Genomic DNA, 13,405 nt, shown 5'->3' on the forward strand with positions numbered 1-13,405 from the left:
AATTTTCTGTATTTTGAAAAAACTTTTTAATTTTGTCTTTTAGATTTTAAATTATTCTGGGTTTTTTTCCTATTTTTTGAGTGGTCTCCATGAGTTTCCTTTTCACACCTGTTATTTTTCTCTCTTAGATAATTCCTTCTTCCTGCATATCCATTCCTTGATTAATTTAATATTCTTTAAATCTTACCTTAGATGTCCCTTCTTCCAAAATGTTTTTCATTTCCCATGAAGACTGGGATAGCAATTGTGTGTACTTCTCAGTACACACAGCCCAGCCCACCTTCTGCAACGGCAGGCTCTGTGAGGGGGAGAGCCTTGCCTTCTCTTTATCTATCCCTGTAGCCTACCAAGCAGCACCCAGAAGCAGTGGCTCCAAGTCTGCCACATAACAGCTCTGAATGGATACCGCTTGTGAAGGCAGAAGATAAGCTGCGTTCTCAAACACCCCATTGAGAAAACACCTTGTCAAACACCACGGACACGGGGGAAACTGCTGGCAGTGATGAGCTCCCATACTCTGTGTGATCCCTATTTAATTAGCTCTTGATCCCTTTCTTTCTTCATCTCCTTCTACCTTTTTTTTTTTTTTTTTTTTTGACAGGCAGAGTGGACAGTGAGAGAGAGAGACAGAGAGAAAGGTCTTCCTTTGCCGTTGGTTCACCCTCCAATGGCCGCCGTGGCCAGCCCATCGCGCTGCGGCCAGCACACCACGCTGATCCGAAGGCAGGAGCCAGGTACTTATCCTGGTCTCCTATGGAGTGCAGGGCCCAAGTACTTGGGCCATCCTCCACTGCACTCCCTGGCCACAGCAGAGAGCTGGCCTGGAAGAGGAGCAACCGGGACAGAATCCGGCGCCCTGACCAGGACTAGAACCCGGTGTGCCGGTGCCGCGAGGCGGAGGATTAGCCTAGTGAGCAGCAGCGCCAGCCTTCATCTCCTTCTACCTTTGGAAATCACTGACTTTTATTTCCTCTTCAAGTCTTCCTTCTTCAGGTATACAAGTTTGAGTGTGTCTTCTCACTCTAAAGCAAATTACCCTTGAATCCCCATCCCCTTGCTCCATGTTTCTTTACCAAGATACATGTTTAGGTTAACACATTTCTCCTTTTATTTCTACATATTCCACTTACTCCTCAATGAATGAAAGGCTGCATCACTGTGAAATTGTCTGCTTCTCCTGATCATGCAGGAAACCCCAGGGTGCTAAGCAAGGAGAGTTTGTCTGAGCTCCATGTGTGTCTTCAATCTCCCACCTTCAGTGTCTCTGGCTTAGTTTCCATAACTGACTCGCAGGGATCTCACATCACTGTCCTTAAGCAAGAATGTCTAACTTCAAAAAATGCACCCGCCTTGCAGGTGCCAGGTTGGTCAACTCCCATCCCCTTCCACTCCCACCGCTCTTTCTCTGTCTATGGTTTCTTTGATGTTGGGCCTTTCTTAAGTTAAAATAGTTAGCCAACACACTTCCACATGGTAAATTTTGTAAGTAAGCTCCTGATAGACAAATGACCTCCTAATATACAAAAAACATCAACCAAGTTCCAGACCAGCGTAGAACAGTTTTCTTCCTCCTTTCGCCCCACTTGGCTCAAGCATTTTACAGTCTGTTCTGTCATGTGTTAGTCCCAACTGAGATTAATATCTATGTCACTTAGAATTTTGTAACTGCAAGCAGCAGAAACTAAATCTGACTAATTGAAGAGAGGGAATGTTTATTGAAAGAAACTGAAGCAGGGGCACTGTCAAAGGAGCAGAGCTCAGAAATACTGGGAAGGTTCAGCCTTCAGGGTGAAGTCACCACAGTTATTAGACACTTTTTTTTTTTCATAGTATCCTTGTAAGGATGAATTTTCTTCAGTTGTTTTCAGTGTTTTCTATTCAAGAATAACATTTTGGGTAGATTCTGAGGGTTCAGGTTTGGATAGGTGTCCAGCATTGCCATTTCCACTTGCTGGCAGTAGGTCTCATGATGGAAGGTCATTTATCCAAGGTTATTTATTCAAGGTTATTTATCTGGTACGGCAGCAACTGAAGAATGAGAATGGTGTTCCGTGCAGGCAGAGCACCCAACATTCATCATAGTCGCAGAACTCTCTTTGCTGCTTCATTATCAAACCCTGTGACTTTTTTTAAAGATTTATTTATTTATTTATTTATTTATTTGAGAGGCAGAGTTACAGACAGAGAGAGGGAGACAGGGAAAGAGATCTTCCATCCACTAGTTCATGATCCAACAGCCAGAGCTGGGCCCATCTGAAGCCAGGTGCCAGGAGCTTATTCCAGATCTCCCACATGGGTGCAGGGGTCCAAGCACTTGAGCCATCTTCCACTGCTTTCCCAGACCATAAGCAGAGAGCTGGATTGGAAGAGGAGCATCCAGGACACAAACCAGCACCTATATGAGACGCCGGTGCTGCAGCTGGAGGGTTAACCTACCATGCCACAGTGCTGGCCTCAACCACTGTGACTTGTAAATCTTCACCCCACTAGTATTTTATGGCAATTTTCACCTTCAACGTCCCTCATCTCACCGCAAATGCACACTTTGGATGATCCTTCTTGACCTCCGTCCTCATCCTCCTCCTCAGCCTCTACTTCATCCAAGTCAGTTTTTCCCAGGTCCTCTCTTTGGTTTTCTCTCTGATCTTCCTCACTTATTCCACTTACCCGCAGTGTTTCATCTTGCATCTTAATAGACATGATGCTCGTATTTCTGTCCCTAGCTTTTATCTCTCTTTAGCTTTTGTCCAACACCTACAACTTTTTGCTGCCCACTTCTATATGACTACCTTGTTGCTGTTATGCATGGAAAGTACTTAGCTCCGATCACCATTTTCCCTTCCATGTACATGTCTTAGCTGACCTACTGCAACAATGCAAAGTCCCAAACTAGAAAATTCCAGTTGTAGATGCTTTCCTATCCTTCTATAGCCTATAGTTTGTCCAGTATGTTGAGCCTTTAAGCAAACTACAGCTTCCATGGTATCCCCCTGAACCACTGAAAATGGCCGGCACTGTGGTGTAAGAAGTTAAGCCTCCTTCTATGGTGCCAGCATCCCATGTGGGTGCCAGTTTGTGTCTGGTTGCTCCTCCTGCAGCCCAGCTCCCTGCTAGCAGCTTGGCAGTGGAGGATGACCCAGATGCTTGGGCCCCTGCACCCATATGGGAGACCCTAAGGAAATTCCTGGCTGCTGGATTCAGATTGGCTAAGCTCTGGCCATTGCAGCCATTTGGAGAGTGAACCAGTAGATGGAAGACCTCTCTGTCTCTCTCTCTCTGTCTGCAACTCTGTCTCTCAAATAAATAAATAAATCTTTAATTTAAAAAAAGCCATTGTAGCCATCTCCAGTGCATCTCACCCTCTTAATTTGCTGCTGACATTATTATTGTTGAGACTTTGCTAAGAGACAATCCTACCTCGATCATTCACTGTCTCCATTGCCTAGGAGTTCAGTTACCTGGGACGATCCGATAAACCTTGTTATCTTCTACTATTTCTTCAAAAAATATCCTCACTTTTCTCTACCTTTTGTCATAATAATTCACCATTGGCTACCTTCCAGAAAGGCTTCAGAATTTATGTCCGGTTTTGCTTTCTAAAAGTTCACTTACATCTTAATGGCTGTGGGTGATCCTGTACCTCGTGAGAAGTCTGCCCACCCTGCATATGCAGGGGGTTGAGAGGGCATGCATGGCACACCCTGCCTCCTGGGAAGGACCCCACAATCTGACTCCTGGCAGGCAGTGGGAGCCCCAGGCACTTTGCCCCACCCCCTGCCCCTTGTTCAAGGGCCCTTTAGTTGCCAATCAGGTAAAGAGCTCCCAGGTGTGGCCCAGGCCGATTAGGACCACCTGGAAAGCTATCCCAGCTACGTGACCTTAAAGCTGATTGGAGAAGCATCGCAGCACCAATATTGGCTCTATCCTATAGAATTAGTGTTACCCTGAATTAGTTACATCCCTTCTGCCTGTCCTTTAAAAAATGTACATGGCCCTTAATAAAGTGGACTTGCTCACTGAATCTTGTCTCTGGTGCTTCTTGCAGAAGAACGCCATCGCCCACCATCCTGGGAGTGCACCGGCCTTGTGGGTCAAGCTGGCAAATGTCCACTTTCTTTTTTTTTTATTTTTTTTAACTTTTATTTAATGAATATAAATTTCCAAAGTACAGAATATTGATTACAATAACTTCCCCCACATAACGCCCCTCCAACCCGCAACCCTCCCCTTATCCACTCCCTCTCCCCTTCCATTCATGTCAAGATTCATTTTTGATTCTCTTTATATACAGAAGATCAGTTTAGCATACATTAAGTAAAGATTTCAACAGTTTGCTCCCACACAGAAACATAAAGTGAAAAATACTGTTTGAGTACTAGTTATAGCATTATGTCCACTTTCTAATGATTGAGGATCAGCAAAAGAATCCTATATCTTATACACTTCTCGGTGGATTTTATGATGTGACACTGGGAATGACTGCAGTCGATATCACTTTGGTCAGGAATACAGCACTTCAGCCTCAGAGAGAGCTCCTTGATTAGCTTCCTTTCTGGTAACCTTGTGCTTTTCTTTAGGATTAGAACAGTGTTGGCCAGCGCCGTGGCTCAATAGGCTAATCCTCCACCTGCGGCGCCGCCGGCACACAGGGTTCTAGTCCTGGTCGGGGCGCCAGATTCTGTCCCGGTTGCCCCTCTTCCAGGCCAGCTCTCTGATGTGGCCAGGGAGTGCAGTGGAGGATGGTCCAAGTGCTTGGGCCCTGCACCCGCATGGGAGACCAGGAGAAGCACCTGGCTCCTGGCTTCGGATCAGTGCGTGATGCGCCGGCTGCAGCGCGCCGGCCACGGTGGCCATTGGAGGGTGAACCAACGGCAAAAGGAAGACCTTTCTCTCTGTCTCTCTCTCTCTCACTGTCCACTCTGCCTGTCAAAAAATAAAAAAAAAAGAACAGTGTTATCATCTGTTGTTTCATCTCTGACATGTAAATTAATCCTCTACATACAGTATATGCAAAGTAATTATTGAACAGACTAAACCAGACTCAGTAGACATCTATACACTGTTGAGTTCAGAAACAATAGGATTATAAATATTTACATTAAATGTGTGGTGTACATTTCAATATTTGGGATAAATTTACAAAGATTCTGAATGTTTTCATTATTTTTAATATTTGTCTTCTCCCTCCTTTCTCACTATCCTTAGCCATGGGATGTAAAATTGATGTCTTTGATCCACACATTCAAGATAACCTACTTCTTTAATCATTCCTTATGGCCCTAAACTTCGGGTGCTTCTCAGTTTTCTCTTAACACCTCTTTCTAGTCAACTCTCACTTTATCTCCTCAGCACAACTGTTTCCCCAGCTGTTACCAAACCATTCAGTCTGAGCAGCTTAATTGGCAAATATATTTTTTAAATTATCTAATGTGGTTCTTCCTAAAGTACTTCCAAAACTCATACGAAATATAATAAAGGCCACTGTAAATTGCAAAGGAGTGATTCACAGTACTTTACTAATTAAGTACCAATTAAATATATATATTAATAAACCACAAATCTTATATCTGAGCAGTATTAAATTCAGCAAACTAGAAATTAAACAGATGTTCCTCTGAGGCTGATCTTCACACTGGACAGGGGTCATACCGGGCAGGACTCTCCTAGGCGTAGGCGGTGGGTACCTGTGCACTCAGGCAAGGATGACTTCTGTTCTTTGAGCTGTTTTGCTGTTCTAGCTAACGCCCGAGCTACGCGGCAGTGGCTAGTGATTTTGAGTGTGCGATCCACTCATGAATGTAGATTTTCACTTTGTTTCTCTATCTTCTAGGGCACATCCCTTAAACAATAAATTGTGTTGAGTGCCTATTATGTGTCCTGTGCAGTGGTGACATGTAAGAAACAGCCTTTTCCTTTGGGGAGTTCTCAGTACAGGGGGGAGTGCAAAAAACAAAAACACTAATAAAAACGCAGTGATATTATTAGGGTACTTCTGAAGTTTCATGGACAATAATATTAAAAGGTGAGTTTGTCTTGGGGCCAGAATTGTAGCACAGTGGGTTTATCTGCTGCCTGTGAAGCTGACATCACCACAGGTACCAGTTCAAGTCCCAGCTGCTCCACTTCCAATCAAGCTCCCTGTTCATGAACATGGAAGGCTCCTGGCTTCAGCCTCGCCCAGCCCTGGTGATTGTGTCCATTTGGGGAGTGAACCAGCAGATGGAAGATTTCTCTTTCTCTCCCTCTCTCTGCAACACTGCTTTTCAAATTAATCAAATTGAACCTTTAAAAATATAAGTTTATTTTGGTGTAAATTTCTTTTGACTGGCAGAGTGGACAGTGTGAGAGAGAGACAGAGAGAAAGGTGGTGTAAATTTTTTAAGGATTTATTTATTTACTTGAAAGTAAGAGTTGCAGAGAGGTAGAGGCAGAGAGAGAGAGAGGAGAGAGAGAGAAAGAGAGAGAGAGAGATTTTCCATTTGTTGGTTCACTCCCCAAATGGCTGTAACAGCCAGAGATTCGAAGCCAGGAACCAGCAGCTTCCTCCAGGTCTCCCATGTGGGTGCAAGGGCCCAAGGACTTTGACCATCTTCCACTGCTTTCCCAGGCCATAGCAGAGAGCTGGATCAGAAGCGGAGCAGCCAGGATTCAAACTGGTGCCCTTATGGGATGCTGGCATTGCAGGCAGCAGCTTTACCTGCTATACCACAGCGCTGGCCCTTTGATGTAAATTTTATGATGTGCATGCATACAAGGGGTCTTCAAGAAGTCCATGAAATATGAATATTATGAAAAAACTATGAAAGAATTTTAAAAATTCTTGCACCCAAATTAACTACTTTAATTCCCAGGCTTTTTTTTTTTTTTCTGAAGTCCTCTGAAGTTGCTATATGTATATATGAAACAATTTTGATGGAAAAACTTGACCTTAATATACTGAATAATTTTCTAAAGAATTTTAAGAAAAATATCTAATTTAAGATCACAGTAGGCCGGCGCCGCAGCTCACTAGGCTAATCCTCCGCCTTGTGGCGCCGGCACACCGGGTTCTAGTCCTGGTCGGGGCGCCGGATTGTGTCCTGGTTGCCCCTCTTCCAGGCCAGCTCTCTGCTGTGGCCAGGGAGTGCAGTGGAGGATGGCCAAAGTCCTTGGGCCCTGCACCCCATGGGAGACCAGGAGAAGTACCTGGCTCCTGCCATCGGATCAGCGCGGTGCGCCAGCCACAGTGCGCCGGCTGCAGCTGCCATTGGAGGGTGAACCAATGGCAAAGGAAGACCTTTCTCTCTATCTCTCTCTCTCTCACTGTCCACTCTGCCTGTCAAAAAAATAAATAAAATTTAAAAAAAGATCACAGTAACTCTTTAAGGTGGATATTACTTCTGTCATTGGTTTGCAAATGAATAAATGAGTATGTAGAACAATTTGGGTACTTTCTTAGGTGTGCATACCTAATAAATAATCAGGATATAATCTCCTAAGTATTGAATCCAAGTCCAGCGTTCTTTAACCATTGACACTGGAGTTGTGTACTCAGAAATATTGGTTGATTGACATTGTAGACATCCACTGAAGGACACAGGAGAGAGCTACTTAGATGCACACATGTACCCATATGCATATACACAACTTTCATACCCTTCCACTCCCATTCCAGCAAGTAAGGCTTCTTATAAAGCAGGAATTTGGAGTAGGAAAATGTAAACTCAAGCTGTTGAGAAAATGTAGGAACTATAAGGAAACAGTTTATTTTTGTTCAGCAAAAAGCACATGCTCATCAATTTAAAATATCACTTTCTCTGCTAGGCTTCAAGGTTTGTCTCCAGCATGTGTGCAGCAAGCTTGCATAGGGAACACCCTCGTTCAAAAAGAAGAAACAAGGAAAGTCATTGCAATATACTTGGATAAATTCTGTTAATGATCAGGCACCCAAAAACAGATGAAGGATAATGAAAACTGTCTTGTTCTGTGCAGATTAAAGGAGGTGAGTGATGGGCATACATCTGCAGAGAAAGTGATATTTAATCAGTTTTGAGATTTTTAATGGTGAATTAGAGTTACTTATCAGAAAAGTGAGAAAATGGTATTCCAGGTAATAATGTATGCAAAACAAGTAACTTGACTCAATTTTCAAAACTTGATTTGTCAAGAATATTTGCAGACACCCCAAATTGACCACTAGTCAATTTTTTTAGAAGGTTTTAATCCTCCAGGAAACTTCTGTACATAATATTGAAATATCCTCACACCATCTGTGGAAATTAGGTGCACACTGTCATTCAGATGCCATGAAGAGGATTGTTAATTGCCATGGCCCCTCACTGCTGCCAGTGGGATCTTAAGTTATAGAATACTTGGCAGGTAGCCTGCCCGCTGCACCTGCCAAGAAACTAAAAGCTGGATCCGAAGGACCTGTCACTGTCAAGCCTATTATTTATTCTTCCCTTTTCCCTAGACATCACTGGTCAGCAATCACCTCTACATCACAGCCTGATGCACTCACAGTCATCTTATTTTACCATCTTCCTTAGTCCTTCCAGACATAGGACATTAGCTGGTTGAAAGGGGTTCACTTTCCAACTAGCTGTTCAGATGTCCTAGTCACACAACATATTTTTGGCTTGCTTGACACATCTGTTTGAACCAGCTGTCAGCCACTCGAGAATGTTATTTTTCTTTGGGAGTAGGTTTTCCTGGCTCATCTTCCTCTTGTTCACTGAAGAAGAAATAATTACTCATCTACCATCTCCTCTGATGAGCTCACAGGCCTTACTTTGTAACTCGGTTTCTATTACTGACCCAGACAACTCTGACTTATTACTCTTGTAGGTCACGGCACAGTCCTGCATGCTGTGGAAGTCAAGTCAGTACCTAAATTGCTTCCTGTAAATAAGACTCATTAACCATGGAGACCTCAGAACTCATTCAATTTAAGGCACTGCCCAGTGAGGAGAGCCCCTGAATTAATCTACTGCTACTGCTGCTGCTGCGGCTGCAGGTTCAACCTCCCTCTGCCTTTTACCCAATGTAAGGAGCGTGTGTTTCTCCACAGCGGAAAGAGGGACTCCCACCTGCTCCCACGTGCTCTCACATTTTGTATCCGGTACTGAAGATTTGGCATTTACAGGAAAACAAGAAAAATGAAATCATCAAAAAGCTTGACTTCAGTGTTCTGAGGAACCATGATAAAACGCCAGGGGAATTGATTTCACTTGTATCAAAAATCCACTGTGCAGTATCATGCAGGAAAATGTTTCATTAACTTACTTGTGCCATGAACATCATAATTCTCAACTTTTTGAAAACTAAATATAATTCAATTTTAGAAAAATATCTAAATGTATTGTAATTCCTTTTTATATAAATCAATCTTACCCTATGTAAACTTTGCATAATTTTATTGGATAAAAAGATACATTTTTTTTTTTTTGACAGGCAGAGTGGACAGTGAGAGAGAGACAGAGAGAAAGGTCTTCCTTTTGCCGTTGGTTCACCCACCAGTGGCCGCTGCGGCCGGCACGCTGCGGCCGGCGCGCCGTGCTGATCCGAAGCCAGGAGCCAGGTGCTTCTCCTGGTCTCCCATACATACGGGTGCAGGACTCAAGGACTTGGGCCATCCTCCACTGCCTTCCCGGGCCATAGCAGAGAGCTGGACTGGAAGAGGAGCAACTGGGACAGAATCCAGCACCCCAACCGGAACTAGAACTCGGTGTGCCGGCGGCACCACAGGCGGAGGATTAGCCTATGGAGCACCGGGCGGATAAAAAGATAAATGTTAAGAACAGAGCAATCTTACAAGCCCCTGTTACATACAGAAAATAAGACATCTTTCTATGTATAACCTTGATCAACATAATTGTCCTTTTTGTATATGATAATCAGGCATATGTAAATGGGAAACAATAGTTGATCTGGACTTTAGTACCAAAGATGCAGTGAATGAAAACTGAATATTTGTTAAGATCAATTCCTAACTGTTGTTGACATTTTCAATCTATTTTTTTCTTTTTGAGAACAACATGTAAAACCAGGTGTAATTTCAAAAGACAAGAAAATAAAAATGTACTTGCTTCTGTTAGGACCAATTTTACAGTATTGTGAATTACCTTGTTTCCCATTTCTCCAAACAGTTATCATATGTGTGAAATTAAAAGGATGTTGTCGACCCATATATGTGTCCAAATGCAGCATTCACACTTTATCTTTGAAAACATACTGCCACAGAGCTGAGCACTGGGTATGAGTGAGTCACACAGTTCTGGAACGGCTGATGTAACTCCTGGCTTGGCTGGAGAGAGAGTCACTGCCAAGACGGCAGTGAGAGTTCTTCCTGAGAGTGGTTTTGTAGTGATTAGCCTTGTTGAAGGGCAAAAAAAAAAAAAATCACCATGTCTAAAGTGAGCATGATCCAGAAGAATATTAAACAAAAGAGGTAGATGAAATAGTGTGTTTTTAGATACAATAAGAGTTGATTATCCCCGCACTTGAAATCCCCTGTGTGATAGCCTGTCTTTGGACTAGGCTATTATTTCTAGTCTCTAAGAAGATCAAATGTTCACCCAAGAGATATTTGTAGCCTAGATGTCATATTCCATGTGTCTGATAAATATAACAGTGACATCCATACTACCCCATTCTTTTTTTGTATTTATAATCTATTTTGGGAGGCAGAACTAACACATATAAAATAATTGGGGAATGATTAAATGTTAAACATAGTGAAATTCATTACAGTAAAAAGTTAAGATGCATAAGATAGGAACACAACCTAGAGTAGGAGGAGGGGATTGCACTTGTTAATTACATGTAGGATTCACACAACTCAAAAACAATGAAGAATGGAATTCCAGGAAGAAGAAATAACATTAGTGAAAGAAAAACAAGAATGATAGACTAAAACCAAAATGTCTGAAAGAAAGTAAGCAGACTTGCCTGGTATTATGCGATTTAGGAGTTCAAAATGCTGTAGCACCATAGTTAATGCTGAAGAACTCATTTTAGACACATTGGAAGGCCCGTGTATTCTTTGCAAAATTACCTACTTGTGATGTGGAGGAAGGTAAGAAAGAAGAAATGACTCCAATCAAGGAAGCAGAGTAGGTACTTTACAGTAATCCTGATCCTTACTTTCATTGTCTGGAACCTAGAACAGTGTCTGCCTCGCAATAAGTTCTTAATAACATCTTTTCTTGAATTTGCCTTTCCTGAGTCACTGACATTTTGAAAGAATCAAATCAAAAATACTTTCAAAACCACAAAGTACAATACAAACATGAGGTGCCATTGTATGAAAGGTGAAATAAGAGGATTAGATGTAGAAGAGACGTAAAGGCATCTCAAAAATTTTAAAAATGAGAGAAGGCAAAAGTTTATATTCTTGCAAAGTAGTAGTGATAGGAGCAATGAGTAGGTGTTGAAATATCACTTGAAACAAGAGCATGTCTTAGTGAAGATGGTTTAAGGTATGAGGTTCAGATGAGAAGTCAGAATATAAACATGTAATAATGATCAGAAATATTCGTGAAGATAATTGTGGGGAGCAACTCGGACTAGACTAAGTTACTGGAATTAAGACTTATTCTATGCATCTGCTCTCCCACAATATGGCGCTGGGAGAGGAGGAAACAGCTTCTACACGGCTGCCTCCAGTTCAACCAGTAACCTGCAAGAGCTGATCCTGCTCCTGATTGGAGGAGAGCAGTGTGCTCGGCGTGTGGGTAGCAGAGTTGGGATTGGTGGAAGAGGACTATAAAGGAGGAGAGAGACAACATGCACCAGGAACATCTATCTGAAGGAACACCTGTGCAGCCCCCGAGAGAGCCGGCCGGTGGTGTGCCGCTCCCCCGCGGAAGTGGGGAAAGTGGCAGGGGGAACTGCCTTTCCACGGAGGTGGAAGGGTCGGTAGCCAACCCGGGAAGAACCAGCAGCAAACCCGGGGAGGGCCGAGCAGACAAAAGAACAGCGCAGGGTCCTGTGTCGTTCCTCCGCGAAGAGGGGGAGCGACAGATAATCATACTAATTATGTTGATTTCTTTCTCAACAGCTCTAAAAGGCAGACATTATTATTATTATTATTATTATTAGCTAGTATCCCTGCTATGGTCACACTAAGTGTTGGGATCAAGATTCATAGCTAGTCAGTTTGATTCAGAACACCCATACTACTCCATGCAAAATCAGCGGTAGTTAAAAATGTAGGATGGTTCAGTTCACCAAGACAGTTAGGTGCTTGGAAAGAAAACTCTGGTGCTGTCAGCAGGACCTCTGTAAACATTCATTATTCAAGTTCCTCTAGATGAAGAATCAAGGAGCAAAAGAATGGATGTTGAGAGAAGAGGAGGGGAAGAGAGGAAAATACAATGCTTTGAAAACCGAAGTGCCTTTGTTCATTATAGCCAGCTTGTCTAGAAGCTCACTGGATAACATATGTATCATCTCAGGAATGTAGAATAGACCTAGGGAATTGGCTGGCTGGACAAGCAGAATCTACTGAGAATGCGAGTTATGTAATTCAGTGGTTCGTAGGGCAGTTTTGCCACTGGTGCATTATTTGGCAACACCTGGAGATACTTTTTGGTAATGACAACATGGCCAGGAGAGCTACTATCACCTAAAAGAAGCCAGGGTTCTTGCTAAATCCCCTGTAATACAGATAGGACAGCCGCTGCTACAAAAAACTATTATCCAGCCTCAAATCTCAACAGAGCCATATTGAGAAATCTTGCTGTGGATGCATCGCAGTTCATAGAGCAAAAGTGGAGCTCAACTGGACATTTAACAAACAGGCATTCAGGAAGTTAGGTTCATGAACGGTCAGGTCTAATGTAATGTGCATATCAGACAACTCTTAGCCATCTCCAGAGATCCTCTTGTCCGCACTTCTCTGCCTGATTCCTGATTGCTTCGCTTAGCCTCGGTGGATGCTAATGTTGACTGACGATTTTTCAGCCTCAAGTAGCTCCATTGCCTGAGGTTAACCAGCTCCATTTGCAGTGTCCCCAGCTCTTATCTTCTCCCCATTTCTCTCTGGATGAAAGCCCACAGTGGAAGGCGTATGATCATTCTCAAGACCATGCTGAAGGCAGCATAGGTGCATTTCTAGGCATTGTTTGGTACCTCAGGAAAAGGTGACAACCACAGCTACATGTGACCTTACTCTTTCTTCACATTCTCTCCCATCTTCAACATCCTAGAGTCTTGCCTGCTGGTGCAGCATTAGCAATAAATCTTGGCTTCCATCTGTTTTCTAAATAGCTTGAGCTTAGAAATTCATCTTCAGATTTACCAAGAAACTTGCAGGGTATAGAATAAATTCTGTATTTCAATGCCATAATGGATCATTGCTCACATTTTATTGGCCATACAAATGAGAAAAATGACAAAACTAATAATTTGAGATGCTTATAAA

This window comes from Oryctolagus cuniculus, chromosome 10 (assembly GCF_051225735.1).
Source record: "Oryctolagus cuniculus isolate XC-2025 breed Fujian yellow rabbit chromosome 10, ASM5122573v1, whole genome shotgun sequence".
Taxonomy (NCBI): Eukaryota; Metazoa; Chordata; class Mammalia; order Lagomorpha; family Leporidae; genus Oryctolagus; species Oryctolagus cuniculus.